Source organism: Lagenorhynchus albirostris, chromosome 17 (assembly GCF_949774975.1).
Source record: "Lagenorhynchus albirostris chromosome 17, mLagAlb1.1, whole genome shotgun sequence".
NCBI lineage: Eukaryota > Metazoa > Chordata > Mammalia > Artiodactyla > Delphinidae > Lagenorhynchus > Lagenorhynchus albirostris.
Window position 1 is genome coordinate 69,810,986 of NC_083111.1, and position 19,937 is coordinate 69,830,922.

The 19,937-nt window shown below is 47.0% G+C and overlaps 1 pseudogene; it reads left to right on the plus strand.

Moving 5' to 3' along the window:
- Positions 1–19,937, plus strand: part of LOC132507981 (uncharacterized) — a 130,317-nt pseudogene that overhangs the window by 84,456 nt on the left and 25,924 nt on the right.

Here is a 19,937-nt window from a genome sequence, read left to right on the forward strand (position 1 = left end):
AGATGGCCTCGTTCGCTGCGGCCCCACTTCAGTCACATAAAGAGTGATAAAGGAAGACAAGGGCGGAATAACCTCTAAATAAAAGATGAGGTAATTTTGAAGGCACATTAGGGTTTTATGTGTATTGTGGCTCGTGGTGTTTTATTCAAACCCAGGGAGAGGCAGCTGCTCGACCGCGTGGGGGCCGTCGCCCTCATAAAGCACCACGGCCGGCCATGCAAATGGTCCAGGGCTGGGCTCCGCGGCCCTGATGGCTTGGGGAAGGATGGGAAGAATAGGGAGAAGACATTTGCCATCCTCTCGGCCTGGAGTTCATTGCAACAGGCATTGCCACCGCAGGAATAAAAATGAAGTATTCTGGGCTTTGCCCTTCCTCTCGGGTTTGTGTCTTCCAGAAGGGAGGGTTGCTGGGAACCCTCCATGGTACAATAGAGACCAGTCCTGAAATGAGCTGGCTGACAGCAATACTTGACAATTCAGAGAGCGTTGCTTTTGCAGAATCGAAACGTCCAAATATCCCAGAAGCCTGGAAGAGGACAGGAAACACCTTTTCAAAGGGGCCAAGGAGATTCTGGGTAGGAAAACGTGGGAGGGCAAAGTGGATGACCCAGTGCAGGGTATTTCACCATTTATTTTTAGGCCCCTCAAGACAATAAGGAGGTCGAGCTTTCCTAGCAGACAATAACCCTAAAACTAACCACGGACTCCTCTGCTCCCTGTTTATCACATATGAAACTGGGATTGTGTCGCAAAGTCGCAGCTTAATCACGATCTCCATGAACGCCATTAAGGCCAAGGGTGTTCCCTGAGCACTTCTTTGCGTCTGCCCGAAACTAGGGGCTTTACAGGCATATCTTCAGCCCCCCATAGGGTAGAAAATTTATCCCCACTTTACAGATGTAAAAAGAGGTGCAGTAACTCACCCAAGATACAGCAGAAGAGCTAGGACTCAAATCTGGGTCTCCTTGACTCCCAGTATATGCAGCAAATGGTTTGAGGATATTACGTCTATGTTAATAATATTAGGGATAGTTAACACTAGTGGAATACTTACCAAGTGCCAAGCACTGTTCTAAATTCTGTAGGACCTCATCTAATCCTCACAACAGTAGGGAATTGAGGCCCAGAGAGGCAAATGGAAGAGTGAAGTTCTCCCAGCTAAGAAGCCGAACATCTAGGCCACAAACCACAAGGGAATGTACACAGGAGTCACATTACGTTCACCACTTTTTACGTTATTAATGTGTTTGCAGCACCTCCTAGGTACCGAGCACCATGGCAGGCACTTGCAGTGGGTAGAAGCCCGCAAGGATGAGTCAGATGTGGTCCCTGCCTTCAGAGCAGCTTCTAATCTTGTGAAAGGGAGACTGAGACATGCCGACGGGGAATGAAAGGGGCAGCGTGAGTTTACACTCGGATCTTCTGTAAACGTGAGGTCTTCTGTTGACAGTGAGGTCTCCTACACCTGGCCTCCTAGATGGTTTCACTGCATTTGTTCCCATAGATACATGTCGACACAAGCAAGCTTTGAAAGTCCTCAATGTCAGCCAGCCTAATTCCCTGAGTTAGCGGCAGCCAAATACAGAGGCTTCCTGCATCCTTTCAAGGACTGGCCAGCCCAGTGTTTTCCAAATCCTGGAGAGGGCATCCAGGTCTCCACCCTCACCCCTGAGATGCAAGAACTGTACTGTTTTGAGACTGCCTTGGATACCTGTTGGTACCCCTACCCTGGCCTGAATTCCCCTTACCCTAGCAGAAAGGGGCATGGTGAAGGAAGGAAGGGAGAAAGGAAGGGAGGGAGAGAAGGAGGAAAGGAGGGAGACAAACTACAGGATCATAAATTGGGGAAGACCTGGGATTCCTCCTACCCAAGACTTCTACTCCAGAGCTATATGACCTTAGGCAAGTAGTTTAACCTCTCTGCACGGCTAGTTATTTTTCCATAAAATAGAGATAATAGTTGCAGTCCCCTATAGCGAGGTTGTGAGGAATAAATGTGTTAATGCATGGAAAGCTCTTAGAAGAGGGCTACTATCTGGAAAGCACTCCATGAGCATTGCACATTGCTATTCAATTTACAAATATTTACTGAGGACCAGCGAGAGTTAGGACAACTGATGTGCACATGGTTCATACAAAGCACGGTGTCAGACATATTCCAGCTTTTGCAGCAGCCCTGGAGTGAGGAATCCCAGGATCTCCTCAGGCAGAGAGTTCCAGCATAAAGAGGCCAGGGCTTGCTTAGCAGGGCTCAGCGGTCCGTGGGCTCCAGACAGCCTAGGACCGAGTCCTGATCCCTCACTTACCAGCTATGAGAACTTGGATGACCCAGTTATCTGTTTCTTCGTCTATAAAGGGAAGGATAATGACACTACTGCCTCCTGGGGTGTGTTGCAAAGAGATAATCCATGAAAAGCACATACTACAGGGCACAGAGCAAATGCTCAAAAATGGGAGCTATTATGATTATGTTATTATCATCTGACCCATCTTTTCCAACCCAGCTTAAATGGCACCTCTTCCAGGCAGCCTTCCAAGCTCTCTCCTGTTAAAAGTTTTAATCTCTACCTCTCTCTAGGGGAATTTATGACTTTTTATCTGATTTAAATTATCTATCTTTTATTTTATCCACCCCACTGGACTATGGGCTTCTTGAGGGCAGGAATTTTGTCGATTTGTTACCATAGGCTCTGACCAGTTTCTGGCAAGTAGCAGGTACCCAGTAAGTTTTGCTGAATAAATGCATGAAGAAATGACTAAATGAGGGAGGTGATTAGGCTCTGCCTAGGAGGAGAGGTAGGGTCACGGCAGGTGGGAACTGGGGTGAGAGTCAAGGCTTACAGGAGCTTAGAACATGTGGGGAAAGGCATGAAGGCACGTTTCTGTGCTTTGCTTTGAACTGGCGCTTCGCACCAGAGATTGTCTGAGAGCTTTACGTGCACTGAGCCGTTGACCCCCTCAAGAGCCTGGCGAGGCGGTTTCTATTGTCGTTGTCATTTTGCAGGTGAGGAAACTGGTAAAGAGAAGGGTAATTTGCCCTCGGCTATGCAGCCAGCAGGAGACTGAGATGGGATTTGAACCCAGGCATTTGGGCTATGGGTAGTAGCATTCAGGTTGAGCGTCATAGGACAGGACGACCTGTGAAATGGGCTGCTTAACACCTCCCAGGTGGCAACCCCTCACTGCAGCTCTAGCTCCTTCCTTCTCTGGCCCCAGGGGATCCAGCCCTTCCTGTCACCACCTCCTCTTCCCACTGCCAGGGTCAAGAGCCCTCTTCAAAGGTCTCCCCCCAGCAAGCCTCATCCGGGGCCGGCCCCTCAGCAGGTACAGTCCTGCAGCAAATTTTGCAGACCCTGTCCCAGAGCGGAAAAGGTGAGGGAATTGCACGCTTGGGGTTGCCAGATGAGTGAGTGCGGTGGGAACACCCTTCATGCCAGCTGAGCTGAGCTCTGCACACCTGGCCACTGGCAGCCCTGGGACACCTGGAATCCTGTAAATGGGGCCTCCGTTCCATCCAGACAGAAACTCCTTCTCCTTATTTGGTCCCTCTGCTCAGCTGAGGCCAAACCTACCTCTGGGTAGGACGGAGGGTGGAGGGGCAGGGCCACCACACAGCCGACACGCCTACCTGGGAGCTCAGGAAGGAGAACCGGCGTTTCATTCCTTCCCCTTAGCCAGACTGTCCTGGTGGATATCCCACTCAAGTAACCTCTATCCATCCAGCCCCAAATCTCTGAGCCCCTCTCCAGCCTCTGCCTGCACCCTATTATTCACCCAGGAAGCCCAGGTTCTCATCAGAGGCTGTCCATTGCCTTGAACCTCTAAGCCTGTCAGCCAGCCAGCAAATGTGCAGTGAAGACTCCCACGAGCCGGGGCCTCTGCTAGACACTGGGGATCAGCCCCTAGCTTCTGGTCTGACAAGCATGAAACCAATATTCACAAATAATGAATTACTATGTGATGAGTGTTTCAAGACACAAGACACAAAGGGAGAGTGAAGGGGAAAAGGCATTTGAAAGCAGAGGACCGGCTGGGAATCATTAGCTGAACACTGCTATGGGCTGGGAGGCCTTTCCATCCCTTTGAAAGGCTTGCCAGGTGGTGTCTGTGGACACAGTTTCCTGAACAGCCCCACGTGACCTACATGTCGTGCAAGGCACAGGAGATATGGCCTCTGCCCTCCAGGAACATCGCCTTTGATTACTCGTTAACCAATGCAAAGATGGCAAATGAAGGCTACCAGGAGGTTCGCATCCGCCTATCCAGGGTAGCTAGTCAGTGTTCACCCCGTGCTTCTGGAAAGGAGCCAGGATGCTTCATCCCCGGCAGCCCAGCACACCGGGAACAGAGGCGTCCAGTGCATGACTGTCCAATAATTGAATGAGTGCATGATTCGGAAGAAAGTGAGGACAGAAGGAAGAATCTGAATCCAATTAGGGAGAGGGATGGCTCGTGGGTATGATGACTATATATCCCGGCTTGCCCGGGACAATCCCAGCACATACCTGTTATCCTAATGCAATTATGAATCACACCCCTTTTCACTCTCAGAAGTGTCTGGGGTTACATGATCTATTAGATGGTCACCCAGTTTAGCTTTTGTAAAGAAATGCAGCTTTATTCTTATTCAGGTAGTAACTGCAGATGCAGGTAAACGTTACCTAGTACAGGTGAGCTGGAGAGAGGTCAGCCAATGGTGGCTTGCGTTGAGGGTCTGGGGTGTGCCCCGGAATCTAATCTTCAGCTGTGAACTTTGAAAAACTCCAAGGAGGATGGAGATTTGGGTAAAACACCTCACAGGAAGCAAATTCTAAATGGATGGACCCAAGAGTCAGGTCCTTTAATGTATCATCAACAGTGGGCATTATATCTCACAAAAAGCAAATCATTCATTTATTTACCTTTCTTGAGCTTCAAATTCATGGTCTTTAAAATGTAAGCGATAGTACTGGTTCCACCTCCTTGCAGAGCTGTTGTGACTATCCGATGAGTTAATGCATACGCTTTCTAAACTGGGAAGTGCTGAATCAGCACAAGGTGTTATTGGTTATCATGAGTTAATTAGATATCATTATTAAGTCTGAACTGTTCAATTATATCAGCTTTCACAAACACAGCTCACACCCACTGACCTCCCCTTCCCTATGGAAGGTATGAGAACCAGATCACACTCTTTTTTTTTTTTCTCACTGCCAACAGCTGACCTTCCTCTTTGCTATGCGTCTCCTCCTTTACCACAGGCAAAGCCTGCTGCTTGGCACCTTACAGACGCTCAATAGTTTTGCTGACAAATAAATAAAAGAAATCCCAGCTCCCAGGTCACCTCTAGGAAACCTGCCTCAACCTCTCCAGGCAGAGTTATTCCCTAAAGCCTCTGACAGATTCTATCTTCTTTCCTACATTTGTTCTCCAACTGGACTCCAGTGTGAGAACTGAATTAACATCACCTGAATCCTGCTTCTCCAGGGCCTGTGGAGAAGTTTCTCACCCGTGCCTCTCTCTCCTCCTGGTGCCTGGCAACCTTTCCAAACAAGGCGCTTAGTAATGGGTGTTAAGTGAATGCTTTTGCATCTCTTTAGTTTGGTGTGTTTCTGCATGTGCTGTTCCCTCTGGTGGTACCCTCTTCCCTCTCTCCATCACTTGTTTATCTCCTATCGCCCTCTGCAACCCAGCTGAAGCATCACTTCCCCTGAAGAGCCCTTGATGCTTTCCCAGATTTGGAGGAATCCTGGTCTCTTAACCCCCTTGGGAACATCACAGATCTCTAGTGCTTACCTCAGCAGGAACATTACATTATGGGATTCTTTTTTTAATGTTTGGCTCCTGAACTGAACTGTAAGAAGCCAGAGGGGAACCAGAGACCAGAGCCCACGCCTGTTTTGTGCACTGTCATATTCCCAAAACCTAACAGAGCACGTAAAGGGCAATATAGTGGTCAAATACATGAATCAATGTGATGGGAGGACACTCTAGCGAAAATGTCCAGAAGACACTCCAAAGACCAGGGTGGGCATTCTGCCAGCTCCACCAAAATCATCACTGTGACCATGTCTGATCAAGTGCCTCCAATGAGTCGGGTCCTGAGATTCGTGCATATATATATACACACACTCATTCATTTAATCCTCCCAACAACACACGGAGGAAAGCTTCTTATTTTACCAGTAAGAAATATGACACACAGCTCCTAAATCTGAATTATATCACAGAAACACTCAACTGAACAATTTTCTCCACCACGTTGCCCACAAGTCCTTAAAAACTATGAAGAGAGTCCTATTCCTTGAGAATACATTAAAGGGCCTTAGAAAATTCTAAGAAATATTATTTAATGATGACTTTTACTTTTTTGTCCTAGTTTTTGTTTCTTGTGCATATGAGGGTGTAGGAGGGAGAAAGCAAAGTGATCTGAATTTGTTTTCCTGCTTTCTCCTAAAACTGCATTCTAGCTCTGTTCTGAGAATCTTGAAGGAGGATGGGAAGGACACCCACCTAGACGTCGTCCTGGGCAAATCTCTTCTCTCTGTGACTGAGTTTCCCCACCTACGAAAGGTGGATAAATACTACTTACCTCACTAGGAGTTTGGAGATTTAATTAATGCTTGCAAAGCACTTTGAGATTGGAGATGAAGAGCCTTCTTAGGGAACTGTTAGTATCAGCACCTAAGAGCAGTCTGTCTCTGAGGAAATGTAATCAGGATGAGGGACGCAGTGCAGGCCCCTCCTGGACCACCCTTTCCTCCTTAAGAAGCCATATTGGGCTTTTCCCTGTCTCCTAAACCTGGCATTCTTGCCACCAGGCCCCTGGCCACACCATTTCCCTGCCCGCAATTCCCTCCCTCCCCTTCACATATTTAAACTCTCTAAGAATACCTCAGGTCCCATTTGCTCCGCAGTCCTCCCTAACCGGAGACTCGTTCATTCATTCATTCCTTCAACAAGGCTTGGGTGAGTGCCTACTGTGGCACTGGGAACACTGTTAATTAAAGATTCTTGTCCCCATACAACAGGAGTGGAGACTGAGGCTCAGACAAGTTATACAATCCATCCAAGATCACACGGCGAGGTAGTGACTGAATCAGGATTGAAACTCCCATTTCCCAGGCTCCAAAACCCACAGCATTTCATTTACTTTGTGCCACCTGCTGCCACAAATCACGGTCCGTGGTCCAACAGGGAAAGAATTCTGACTCACCTGATTATAATTTGCAAGCTCTGTACAAACTAGGTGGCTAAATCTCATACATGGGTGGTCCTTGAAATTCCTTTCATAACTGGGTCCCTTTCAATAGTGTCACCAAGGGAGTGACTTGAAATTGGAGTGAGAGGAAAGCAAAACACTTCATTCTAAGGAAAAAACAAACAAACAAACAAAAACTCTTCTCACTCTACAGGCTCCGCTTCACAAGTCCTCTGGCCAACGCTGCTTCAAATCAGTCTTCACCTCTCAAATGAAAACTCCAAGCATCTCACACTCTCTCGTTCTTGATGCCAGGGAAAAAACTACAGGGGAGTAGATAGTAATGTGGGTTTTGAACAGACCAATAGGAGATTTCTGCCCTGCCCGTTACTGACAACAAGACCTTGGGCAAATCAGTAAAATTCCCTGGCACTCAGTGTCCTCATCTGTAAAATGGGCACAATGATGGAGATTGGCACCTTCCCACCGTCACACACCAGTATCTCTAAAAGTCATACAAAGTAACCAGGCCTGGAGTCTAACTATAGGCATTGTCTTCAGAATTGCACACAGGGATTACGGTCCACAGTATTCAACTACCTTACGTTCTGCGATTTTGCTCTGACACTTCTGCCGTAAGAGTAGTAGGCCACAGACGGCTTTGCCGAGGTGCTGTGGAATTCTGCACATGGACTCATTCTGACTTCCTTTCCTCTTAATGGAGCTCGGTGGAGCTCGGCTGTTATCAAGACAGTTAATCATTGCACCAGTCCCATGGGACTCAGGCTAACCAGGAGGCAGAGGACAAAGTTTTGTGGTCAGCACACAAGAGAAGCTAAGTCTCCCCCAGACTTATAAAGAGCTCCTGAACGAGAGGCTGCAAGTGGGGTGCATTTGGCCACTGAGAAGTTTGGGTCGGCCGCCCTTTGAAAATTAGATTTTATAATTAAAATTCAATTTCTGGCTTCTCTTGACACATTAGAAAAAACTGGCAAATTTGGGCCTCTATTTTGGCATGGCAGCAATCAGCTGGAGCTGAGGGACCTGGGCTGTCCACTTCTCCCCGACTCCACCCCTCAGGCACAGCACGCCACACTGGAAACCACCTGCTTCACTCATCTGCATTACTTGCCTAGGCTTGACAGGCATTTGTTTTCTATCCCTAACTGAACAATATCCAGGACTCAGAACATATTGTTCCTTCTGCCTGGAAGGGCCTTACTACCCCAACACTCTTTCTCTGACACTGACTCTTACTTAGGACTCCTACTCATCCTTCAAGACAAGCTCATGTGTCACCTCCTCCAGGAAGCCTTTCCTGACGGCCAACTCCTCCCTTCTCTGACTGGTTTCCTGAGTGTTTCCGTTATCTACCGTTGCCTAACAAATTACTTGAAACAATAATAAATTAGTACTGGCCTTTGAGAGGAGGTGTCAGTTCCTCACCACATGGAACTTTCTACAGGGCTGTGTAAGTGTCCTCATGATGTGGTAGCTGATTTCTCCTAGAGAGAGTGATTCCCAAAAAAGGGCGGAAGCCACAACGTTTTTTCTGACTTCACCTTGTAAGTAAGTCATGCCCCATCACGTCTGCAGTATCCTCTTTTCTACGTGGGTCAGCCCTATTCATGGGAGAGGGGACCGACTACATAAGGGCATCAGATATGAGGGTCACTGGGGGTCGTCATGGAGACTGGATACCACACTGAGCTCCAATCGGCCTCCAACCTCTGTCCTGGCACTTTTCATGCTGTATTAAAGTTATTGCCTTACCTATCTCTCTCACCAAAACTGTGACTTACTAAGGAATTGTCTCTTTGATCCTGATATTCCCAATGCTGACAAATAGTGACTGTAAGCTCCCTGAGGGGACGAATCTTTGTCCGTCTTATTTCCTGATAAAGCTCTAGCACCTAGAACACCGTAGGTGCTCAAAAACTAATCGCTGATGTAAATGAATGGGTGAACCAGTTTACGGGCACCTCCTGGTCTAGATGTCAGAAAATTTGCCATATTATTTTAAATCATAGATTAAGAAAATTCAAGATTCTCTTTTGGTTTACAGAGAAGGTTCTAGAGATGCTCAGAGGTGGATCAACCTATGAGCATTTGTTCAGGACACAAAATGAGATCATGGGCCAGAGGCTTAGCCCTGTGCTCCGCAGGCAGTGGGCACCCATCCAGGCTCAGATCTTTTCTGTCACCTCTTGATATCCCTCCACCCAGCCTCATCAATCCCCATCGCTCCTACAGCATGATGCTAAAGTGCATGAACTCACTGAGGATGACTGGGGGTCAATCCCCACCTCCCCTCTTCATTAGCTAAAGGAGCGTCAGCAAATCACTGAGCCTCTCGGTGCCTCAAGTTTCTCATCTGTAAAATGGGAGTTAAAACAGATGCTTTCTCGCATGTTTGTGGTGAGGACTGAATGAGATCATGTGATCATGTGTTTCCCTTAGCACTGTGCCTGGCACAACTATAAGAAGCATTTAATAAATGCTAAATATCATCATTATGCAGCACTGAAGCCACAAGCCTGCGATGGATCATATTACAAACGTCAAGAAAGGGGCTTCCCCAGTGGCGCAGTGTGGTTAAAGAATCCGCCTGCCGATGCAGGGGACACGGGTTTTATCCCTGGCCCGGGAAGATCCCACATGCCACGAAGCAAGAAAGCCCGTGCGCCACAACTGCTGAGCCCGCGTGCCACAACTACCGAAGCCAGCGCACCTAGAGCCCGTGCTCCGCAACAAGAGAAGCCACCGCAACGAGAAGCCAGCGCACCACAATGAAGAGTAGCCCCCGCTTACCACAGCTAGAGAAAGCCTGCACGCAGCAGCGAAGACCCAACATAGCCAAAAGTAAATAAATTTTTTAAAAAATGTCAAAAAGATAAATTTAATAAACAAACAGGGTTTTTAATGTCCCCATTAGTATGGATTAGAGGATTAAATCTATTCTAATTCCTGCTGTCTGGGTAATACGCCAGCTAGGCATCCTCAAATATAAAATCACTTCATCTACCTTTCATTTGAGGAGGGAAAAAAAAAATCAATGCATTCTTGTTTTCCTCTCTTACCCTTTGCTTATTTATATACCAAAGAAGGTTACTGTGCAAACCACCATTGTGTGACCCATAAATAATGACCCGCCCGTTCGTGTAGTCAGCATCAGCACAGAAAAGTTCTAAATGGATTTCTTTTGTCCAAATCTTTTTTCTGTCCCAGATCTGGCTCTAAACTTAAATATAGGCAACCTGGCTGGCATATAAAAGACCCAGTTGACCTGCTGACCCAGTTTGCAGAGACAACACCGCACAGAACCACTTTAGCAGCGGCTGTGGAGAAACCTCCTGGCTGCACAAGCCAAAGGCTGCCGCTCACTTATTCACTCTGATTAGTCCTGGAGCCCTCGCTGTACGTGGGCCCTGGACTCAGAGATGTTCGTAAGCTGTGCCGACACCCAGCTCTGTCCAGGGCTGCCTTGAGTCTTGTATCTGTCACGAGCAAAGAGTAACAAAGGCTTTTCTGAAGTTCCTAAGAGAAGTGGCCAATGCTACTACTTCTAGATCTGAGAAAGCCCACCTGTGTCGGCTCCAGGATCCAGCTCTTCCCAGTAACAGCGGATCTTCTCTATGGAGCCAACATCTGTCTTTTATTTTTTCCTTTCTGTTGCCCTTGTCTGCTGTGCTATTCCTGCTGAGGAGGCCAGAAAGGCACAGCAATCCCACTGGGCACGGCTCTACCCACAGGGATAGGAGACTAAAGTAACGGGCAATGTGGGCTCTGCCCTGGGGATCACCCTAAAAACATCATCTCATGCCTACCACCTCACCTTTTGGAAGCTGGTGGTCTGGTAATCCCAGCTGCTCTGTCTTTACTTCCGTTGGAATTCAGAGTCCCATAGTCATTGAAGAAATCGCAGTCGGTCTGACTTCTAGCACTTTCCGGCTGACAAAGGCTTATCCTGTGTTGTTATTTCATTTGCTCATACGACCACTCAAGTATGTGTGTCAGCCCCAATGTGCAGATGGCAACACTGAGGACTTGTGAGACAGAGTAGTTTGCCCCGGGCCATGTGGTTAATAGGCAGTAAATCACGAGGCCAAACCATGTTTATCCGCGCTGGACCTTGTGGTGCGGCAGAGTAGTTAGGTGTGTGGCCCCTACAGCTGGCCTGCCTGCGATCAAATCTGAGCTCTTCCCTAGAGCCACCTCATCTGTACAATGGCCACAATGCTAACAGTGCCTGTCTACTAGGGTGACTGTGAAAATAAAAGAAGGAAATGAATACCTGTGGCTAGCACATAGTAAGTTCATATGAAGACTTCCCAGCTGTGACCATCTAGGACCCACTGAGATGGGGACTGCTACTTGGCCCCCTTCTTCCAATAATAAAACCCCAGTTTTCCAGCCTTCCTGGCAGCAAAGTGTGGATATAAGCTAAGTTCTGCCCAAAGGGATGTAAGTGGAAGTGGGGTATCTTCCGGGAAATGTCCTTTGGGTCAGGAGAGGCCCATCTCTCTGCCCCTTCTCTTGGCTGTGGTTTACTGAGTACATGCTCTTGAGAGAACCCTGAAAGGAGAAGATGGAAAGGAGAAAGCGGGGGGGGGGGGGGGGGAGAGCTAAGCAAAGGGGTGACCTGAGCTGAAATCTAGTCTCAGCCTCATCCCACAGGGAGCCCTAGGATGTGAACAGCACCATAGATCCCCCATGGGCTGTGAACCACCCCTGCAGAAGGGATGTGCCCACCTGTGGTCAGGGAGGACACCTCCCAGGCATCTCAGGGAGAGGGGGCTTGTATTGGTAGAGGACAATTCCCCAGTGAGTGGTGCAGTTGTTGGCCTTAGGGACCACCCACCCCAGCAGCCGGATCCAACAAAGGAACTCTGAGTGAGGCTCCATCAGCATCCTCTGCGTTACTACAAGTAACCAAATACCACTTCCTTCACAAGGTCTGTCCATTCTCCCAACTAGAAGTCATCTCCAAGCCCCCACAGCAGTTTTACTTCACCATTCTTATAGAACTTCATTTTTTTAACCTTGTATTGTAGCCATTCTTTATGTGTATTCTCTCCCTACCCCATCCTCACCCCTACAAGAGTCCCATGAGAGCTAAGATGGAATTGTCCATCAAGCCTACCACTGTATCCCCAGTAGCTAGTGCAGTGGTTGGCACACGCTAGGCACTCAACAAACTTGAGTGCTACCTCAGACATCCCAAGATGCTGTTAATACAATGCCAGCTCTTGGAAATATGTGGAAGAAAAGATTAATATTGAAATTTGAAAGCCCGATGCCAATAAAAACTATCTTGTGCAATGAGTGTAGAGGGAGTGTCTGGTGTTTTCAATAACTCAGGGTGTCTAACAGGATGACCTTGGAGTAAGCACCTCTTTAATTTTTTGTCTTATGCACCTCACTCACATCACCCTTGTCCCAGCCCCAGTGCCCCAAATCATAAGATTGGTATCCAGTATATTCCCTGGGGGCAGCATTAAATAATTAATGTATTTGCCAATGACTTATCCCCCCGCCAAGCACTAAGGTCATGAATTGAGAAACACAGTCATTTTCTCAAGGAGTTCCCAGAGAAGGATAAAAACATGAATAAAGACAATTTCAACACAAGGGAAGAGGCATCAAGATGGAAAGAGCTACAAATAACAGCCCTGAACTCTGCATGGGTGGAAGTGATCATGGCGGGCTTCACAGAAGAGGTGATGCTCAAGCTATGTCTTAAAGGTTGAGGAGGAGTTTGACACAAAAAGACAATGTGCCGGTCGTTTGATACAAAAGGACAATGTTGAGGTGAGAGAAGGGACAACGTGGATGCAAAGGGCAGAATGATTCAGAATGGTCAAATCTTCTGGGTCAGAAAATGGGTCACCTCAGATTCCTGCAAAGAAATGTTCATCGAGATTTCAAGTTGGTGAACACATCAAGGTGCTGGGACAGTGACGCACCTGGAGGGGGCATGAACACCCTGGGCCACCACCCCCATACCTTGTCCTATGCATCTCTTCCATGTGGCCGTTGCTGGGCCGTATCCTTTATAATAAACCAGTAAATGCAAAAGAAAAAAAAGAAAGAAAGAAAGAAAAAGAAACATTTATTTATTTATTGCGGTACGCGGGCCTCTCACTGCTGTGGCCTCTCCCGTTGCGGAGCACAGGCTCCGGATGCGCAGGCTCAGCGGCCATGGCTCACGGGCCCAGCTGCTCCACGGCACGTGGGATCTTCCCGGACCGGGGCACAAAGCCGTGTCCCCTGCATCGGCATGCGGACTCTCAACCACTGCACCACCAGGGAAGCCCGAAATATTTATTTTTTAAACATTTTTATTGGAGTATAATTGCTTTACAATGTTGTGTGAGTTTCTGCTGTATCACAAAGTGAATCAGCTATACATATACATTTATCCCCATATCCCCTCCCTCTTACGTCTCCCTCCCACGCTCCCTCTCCCACCCCTCTAGGTGGTCACAGAGCACGGAGCTGATCTCCCTGTGCTATGCGGCTTCTTCCCACTAGCTATCTATTTTACATTTGGTAGTGTATATATGTCCATGCCACTCCCTTACTTCGTCCCAGCTTACCCTTCCCCCTCCCCGTGTCCTCAAGTCCATTCTCTACACCTGTGTCTTTATTCCTGTCCTGCCCCTAGGTCATCAGAACTTTTTTTTTTTTTTTTAGATTCCATATATATGTGTTAACATACGGTATTTGTTTTTCTCTTTCTGACTTACTTCACTCTGTATAACAGACTAATAAGTGAATGGACGAAAGAAGGGAGAAGGAAGGAGAGAGCAAAAGAAGGATGGAAAGAAAGAAAAGAGGGGACATGGCTGCTCAAGTAGATAGTAACATTATAATATTATAATAATAATAATCACGTGTTGAGAGTCAACAACATTTCAGAAACTTTACATCCATTCCTTATCTCATTTAATCTTCACCATGATCCTGTAAGATAAGAATTAGCACCCTCTGTTTGACAGGTGAGGACCTCCAGGGGTTAAGCGACAACCCAGCATCCTCTAGCTGATTGGAGGCGTTGCTTGGGTCCACATTTGGGTCTTTCTGACTCTCTCCAAAGAGAGCTAGCTGCTACCCACTGGTATTGACCTTGGTGTTTGAAACCTGTACATCTGCACCTGAAAGGGTTTATAAAAGTTGGTTGAATCCACCGAATTTCTGAACAGTCTTCTTCCCAGTTGATTGTTAATTCCTTAAATATTTTCCCTACCTTAAAAGGATGACAGGTTCATTAAGCTATGAGACAGTATCTGCTTATTAATGCATGCTAAATTGCCATGCAATTTCTATAGAATTAAATTACATATTCAATGAATAAGCAAATAATTCATCAAGACTAATGTTACTGTTATGAATGCCAAAGTAAGATTTGGGCCATTTACTTATCAAATGCTGATTTTTAAAAACTCACAATGAAATAGTAAATAAATCATCAACTCAAAAGTTTAATTTGGTGTTCTGGCTCAGTCAGGAAAATACGCATAGTACCAGGTACCCTCCTTGCTTTCCAAATAAGGTGGCACTCAGAAATATGTGCCCAGGGGCTTCCCTGGTGGCGCAGTGGTTGAGAGTCCGCCTGCCGATGCAGGGGACACGGGTTTGTGTCCCGGTCCGGGAAGATCCCACATGCAGCGGAGCGGCTGGGCCCGTGAGCCATGGCCGCTGAGCCTGCGCGTCCGGAGCCTGTGCTCCGCAACGGGAGAGGCCACAACAGTGAGAGGCCCGCGTACCGCAAAAAAAAAAAAGAAAAAGAAAAAGAAATATGAGCCCATTCATTTTCATTCAGCTGTGTGATTACAGGTTAAGGCTGTACGGCCAGAATACACACACGCACACGCTCACGCACACGCACATAACCAAGCACAGCATCTGTGCTCCTTGATAGGAGCCATATGCAAAGGCAGTGAAAATAATTAAAGCAAATGTGATATTTTATGGGTTCTGCCTGACCCTGAGCACCAGCAGACTGAGATATGGAAGAGTCACCGCCCTGCTCTAGAATTCTTGAAGTATAGTCCCTAGACCCGCAGCATCAACATCACCTGGGAACTTATTAGAAACGCAAATCTCAGGTTCCACCCTAGACCTTCTGACTCAGAAACTCTGCGGGGGGTGGGGAGGGAGGCGGGGGGGTGTGTGGGGGGGTGATTCCTCCAGGTGATTCTGATACAGCAAATGTTTGCACCACTAGTTGAGCTGTAAAAAATAGCAAAAGAGCTTGGGATTATCCCTTACATAGAACCAGGTTTGAATCCTGATGGCTAAATACCGGTTGTATAACCCTAAAATTAAAATTTTCTGAGCTTTGCTTTTATCGTTTTTTTTTAAAGGTTAAAAGATGAATGTGACCTCCTTCCTAACATTGCTGGTGGGTTCACAGAGACGACATGGGCATTGTTAGCACAGGGAGAGCCCTGAGGTTAGTTGCCTTCTCCCTTGCATTGGATCGTGTTAAAGATTCAGCATCATCCCTCTCCCTTCTAAGTTCACCTCCTCATTGCACAAAGGAAAACAGGGCTCATTTCCCAGGATGCCTTTCCCTGTGTGGTTCCCGGTGAGAGCTGGCCAGTGAGAGAACTCAGGATGATCCGGAATACACAGGGGAGGGGGACCATTTGCTTGGGAAGCAGTAGCAGCCAGGCTGTGAGCTTCGCAGCAGCTTCCCAGAGGGTTCCTGAGAATACCAGCTTTCCTGCCATAGTCCAAGAACTTTGGATGGTGGCTTCCCAGACATTCTTGGGAACGAGAGCTCATGAGAACCTGTTTGGCTGCTTCAGGCTGAGACCAGCCATGGTAGTTTCCCTGATCTTTCCTCCTCCAGCTATTCCAATAGTCCTACATGCCCCTAATGCCTTTTAATAAAACACTTATTCCCTGAAATCTACAGAGTAGCTCTTGTTCTCCCAACAAAACCCCGACTTATTCACATCTATTTACCTCCCTTACTGGGAAAAAATATTCTTCCCATAATAAACTGAAGGATTTCACTTCCTTTAGAATTGGGAGACTCTCCTGGTTACCTAAGGGCACCCCAGGAAAACATGCAGTCCTCACCACACACAGAGCGTTCTTCCAAGAATCCAGTATGTTCACTGGCATGTTATACTCATATTTCTGGCCTATTTTTGCTGAGTTACATAACTGCTTAAAAATTTTCTACACTTCTGAGTGTGATTTCACATTGTTGCAAACCCCCTGCCCTCATGGAAACCAATCATCATTCTTTATGCAAATCGATGGGGAAATATGATTCAATTAACAGAAACTTGCTTAACAGTCATCAGGCAATGGCTCTGTTTTTTTTGTCCTTTTATTTTATTTATTTATTTTTATACAGCAGGTTCTTATTAGTTATCTATTTTATACATATTAGTGTATACACGTCAATCCCAATCGCCCAATTCATCCCACCCCCACCGCTTTCCCCCCTTGGTGTCCATACGTTTTTTCTGTGTCTCAATTTCTGCCCTGCAAACTGGTTCATCTGTACCATTTTTCTAGGTTCCACATATATGCGTTAATATACGACATTTGTTTTTCTCTTTGTGACTTACTTCACTCTGTATGACAGTCTCTAGATCCATCCACGTCTCAACAAATGACCCAATTTAGTTCCTTTTTATATCTGAGTAATATTCCATTGTATATATGTACCACATCTTCTTTATCCATTCGTCTGTCGATGGGCATTTAGGTTGCTTCCATGACCTGGCTGTTGTAAATAGTGCTGCAGTGTCTTTTTGAATTGTGGTTTTCTCTGGGTATATGCCCAGTAGTGGGATTGCTGGGTCATATAGTAATTCTATTTTTAGTTTTTTTAAGGAACCTCCATACTGTTCTGCATAGTATTTTTATTTGATTTTAATGTTTCTATAATGTCATATAAGCCATTTTTCTCCCCTCTTCCGGAAAACGATTCTAAATATAAGAGGCAAAATAATAATGAAACCTCCAATAGGTAAAGCATTGACAACACTTCAAAGCCCTGTGATATTTTATCTCTGGTCATCAGGTATTCTCAGATTCATACAGAGGAAGCGACTGAGACACAGAGAAGGCATGAATGTTACATCGGATCACAGAGATTGTGAGAGGAAGAATGATAGCAAGTACTCTAGTTCCCCCAAATGCCCCAATAAATCCCAGGTCCCTGTTGGTTGGAAATGTCTGTGATTAGATGCTAAATAAATTCTCTGCTCCTTAGGAGTAAATTCTTTATTAGCAGAATCAGGTCAGAACCACAGAAGTGGCGCTCTCTCGCTCTCTCTCTCTCTCTCTCTCTCTCTCTCTCTCTCTCTCTCGGAAGAGACTTTTTGGAATTTTACTCATGCAAATCTGAACAGGGATTTGAGTACTTTGGCTAAAAGGTCTTTTCCAGAACATGGGCAGGTTTCCAAACTTTTATTTTCTAATGAAAATTCCTACCGTTTTGGACTTCTTGGTTTTCCAAGGCCATGGTTACCCAATCTAGCTGTGGTAGGGATGTCGTTACACTAAATCAATTAAGTTCTGCAATGCAGAATTTTCCCCAAAACCAATTCATGGAGATGGTATCATTGAGGATATGAAGGAGGGGAGTGTCCTAACCAAGACATTGGCCCCATCGATTTTCAAGTTGGATACAGAAAATATATGGAGGTAAAAATGGAAGTCGTGGAATATTCGAAAATGAGGTCTTTAAACAAGATGCAAAAGATCATCAAAATAAGTGGCAAAGATCTCTACGTAACTTGTTCAAATCTCTCATACAAAATGGAGTGTATAGGGCTTCCCTGGTGGCGCAGTGGTTGAGAGTCCGCCTGCCGATGCAGGGGACACGGGAAGATCCCACATGCCGCGGAGCGGCTGGGCCCGTGAGCCACAGCCGCTGAGCCTGCGCGTCCGGAGCCTGTGCTCCGCAACGGGAGAGGCCACAACAGTGAGAGGCCCGCATATGGCAAAAAAAAAAAAAAAAAAAAAATGAGTGTATAGAAAGAATCCGTGCCGCCCAGAAAATGACAGCTTTTCTCTTCTAGAATGAGTTTGTCCCTCCAGGTCACCCTCTTTCTTGATCAGGACCTAAAATGATCCCACAGATAGTTTCTCCCCACGGTCCGTAGGAGGTATAGAGACTGACAGAGGATACTGGGAGATTTCTTTCAAGAGAGCTATTCCCCCATCCAAAGGGAGGTTTGCTTCCCGGTATTAGTTATCCTTTGCTGCATATCACACACCCCAAAGCTTAGGGCTCGAAACGACACTAAGGGTTGGTGACTGCTCGTGGTCAGCTCTGGCTTGGGCTCTCCTGAGGTTGCAGTCAAATGTCCAGGGCTGCATCCTCCAAACTCTCGACTGGGGCTGAAGGATCCGCTCCGAGGTGGCTCACTCCCACGGCTGGCAAGTTGGTGCTGGCTTTCGGCCAGGTCTTCTGTATGATGTAATCACCACAGGGCATCTTGAGTGTCCTGACAGCACGGCAGCTGCCTTTCCCGGAGAGAGAAAATCAAGGGATCAAAGACCTACCCTCGGAAGTCACACCCGCGGCTTCTGCAGTATTCTATTGGTCACACAAGTTAGCCCTAATTCTGTACAAGAGAGTGTGAGAAACAAGAAGCTAGGATCATAGAGCCATCTTGAAGGCGGCTAGCATTCAGCACACTGCGTGTGACTTATGCTGAGAAATCTAAAAGGAAAAAGGCTGACGGAAGCAGTAGAGTCAGCAAGTGCGGGGCCAAGGGTGTGGGTTTCCCATGGACCAGATACGGACCTCTCTGAGAAGGAGCCCTGCTGTGGAGTCATCTTAGATTAGACACAAGGTGAATGTGATGGGCTAGAGACGGGGCCGGCTTCACACACGCTTCTCAGACCTGGGTTTAATGCTCAGCTACTGCCATTTTGAAATTCTTAATACTTTTTGAACAAAGAGCCCGATGTTTTCATTTTGCACTGGGCCACACGAATTATGTATCCAGTCCTGGCTAGAGGCTAAGGAAGAAGATAATCGTCCATGGAAATAAAGGTGCCATTGTCCTGTCCAGGAAGTATGGGTGAGAGATCCCCAGTGATGGGGTTCCCTGAACAACCCATGAACGCACCTCCAAGAGAGCCATCCCTAAACCGCTGAAAATCTGAAAAAGTATCTAATTCCTAGATTTCTGTTTTAGCCTGGGTTCCTCCAAAAAGCATAGCTTTAGACAAGGTCTTGCAGGCAGGTAGTCTGTTTGGGAAATGACCACTAGATACAGGATTGGGAGTTCAGGAGGAGCACAGCGTGGGGAGGAGGGAAAGCGGGTCCACGGTTGCTTCATTGAGCTCACTTGTCTGTGGGTGACCCGGGCTCCGTCTCACTGGGAAACGTCTGGGGGGTTTGTAGGATATGCCCCTCAGGATTAACCTTCTGAGACATGGGAAAGGGGAGCATTTGTCTTTCAGGTGCCCACTGGCCAAGTGTTGCCCCACAGGCTTCTGATCCCCTGTGCAGACATCAGAAAGGCTGAGCGGGTTGCATTGTCATCCTGCGGAGTGACAGCAAAGAAACCCTGGGACAGGAAGCAACGAATACGCTTGTGTTTCCGAGTTGCTCCTGTTTGCTACCGGCTGTGGAAGCAAGGGGTGGTGTAAACCGTCAGGCTAAGAGGATGTGAGGGGCTCACGTGGCAGTGCCATCTCCGTGTCGGCGTCAGCAGAGTGAACACCTTCGTGCTCCTCCCTGAATTCCAACGCTGGAGGGCTCAGAAGC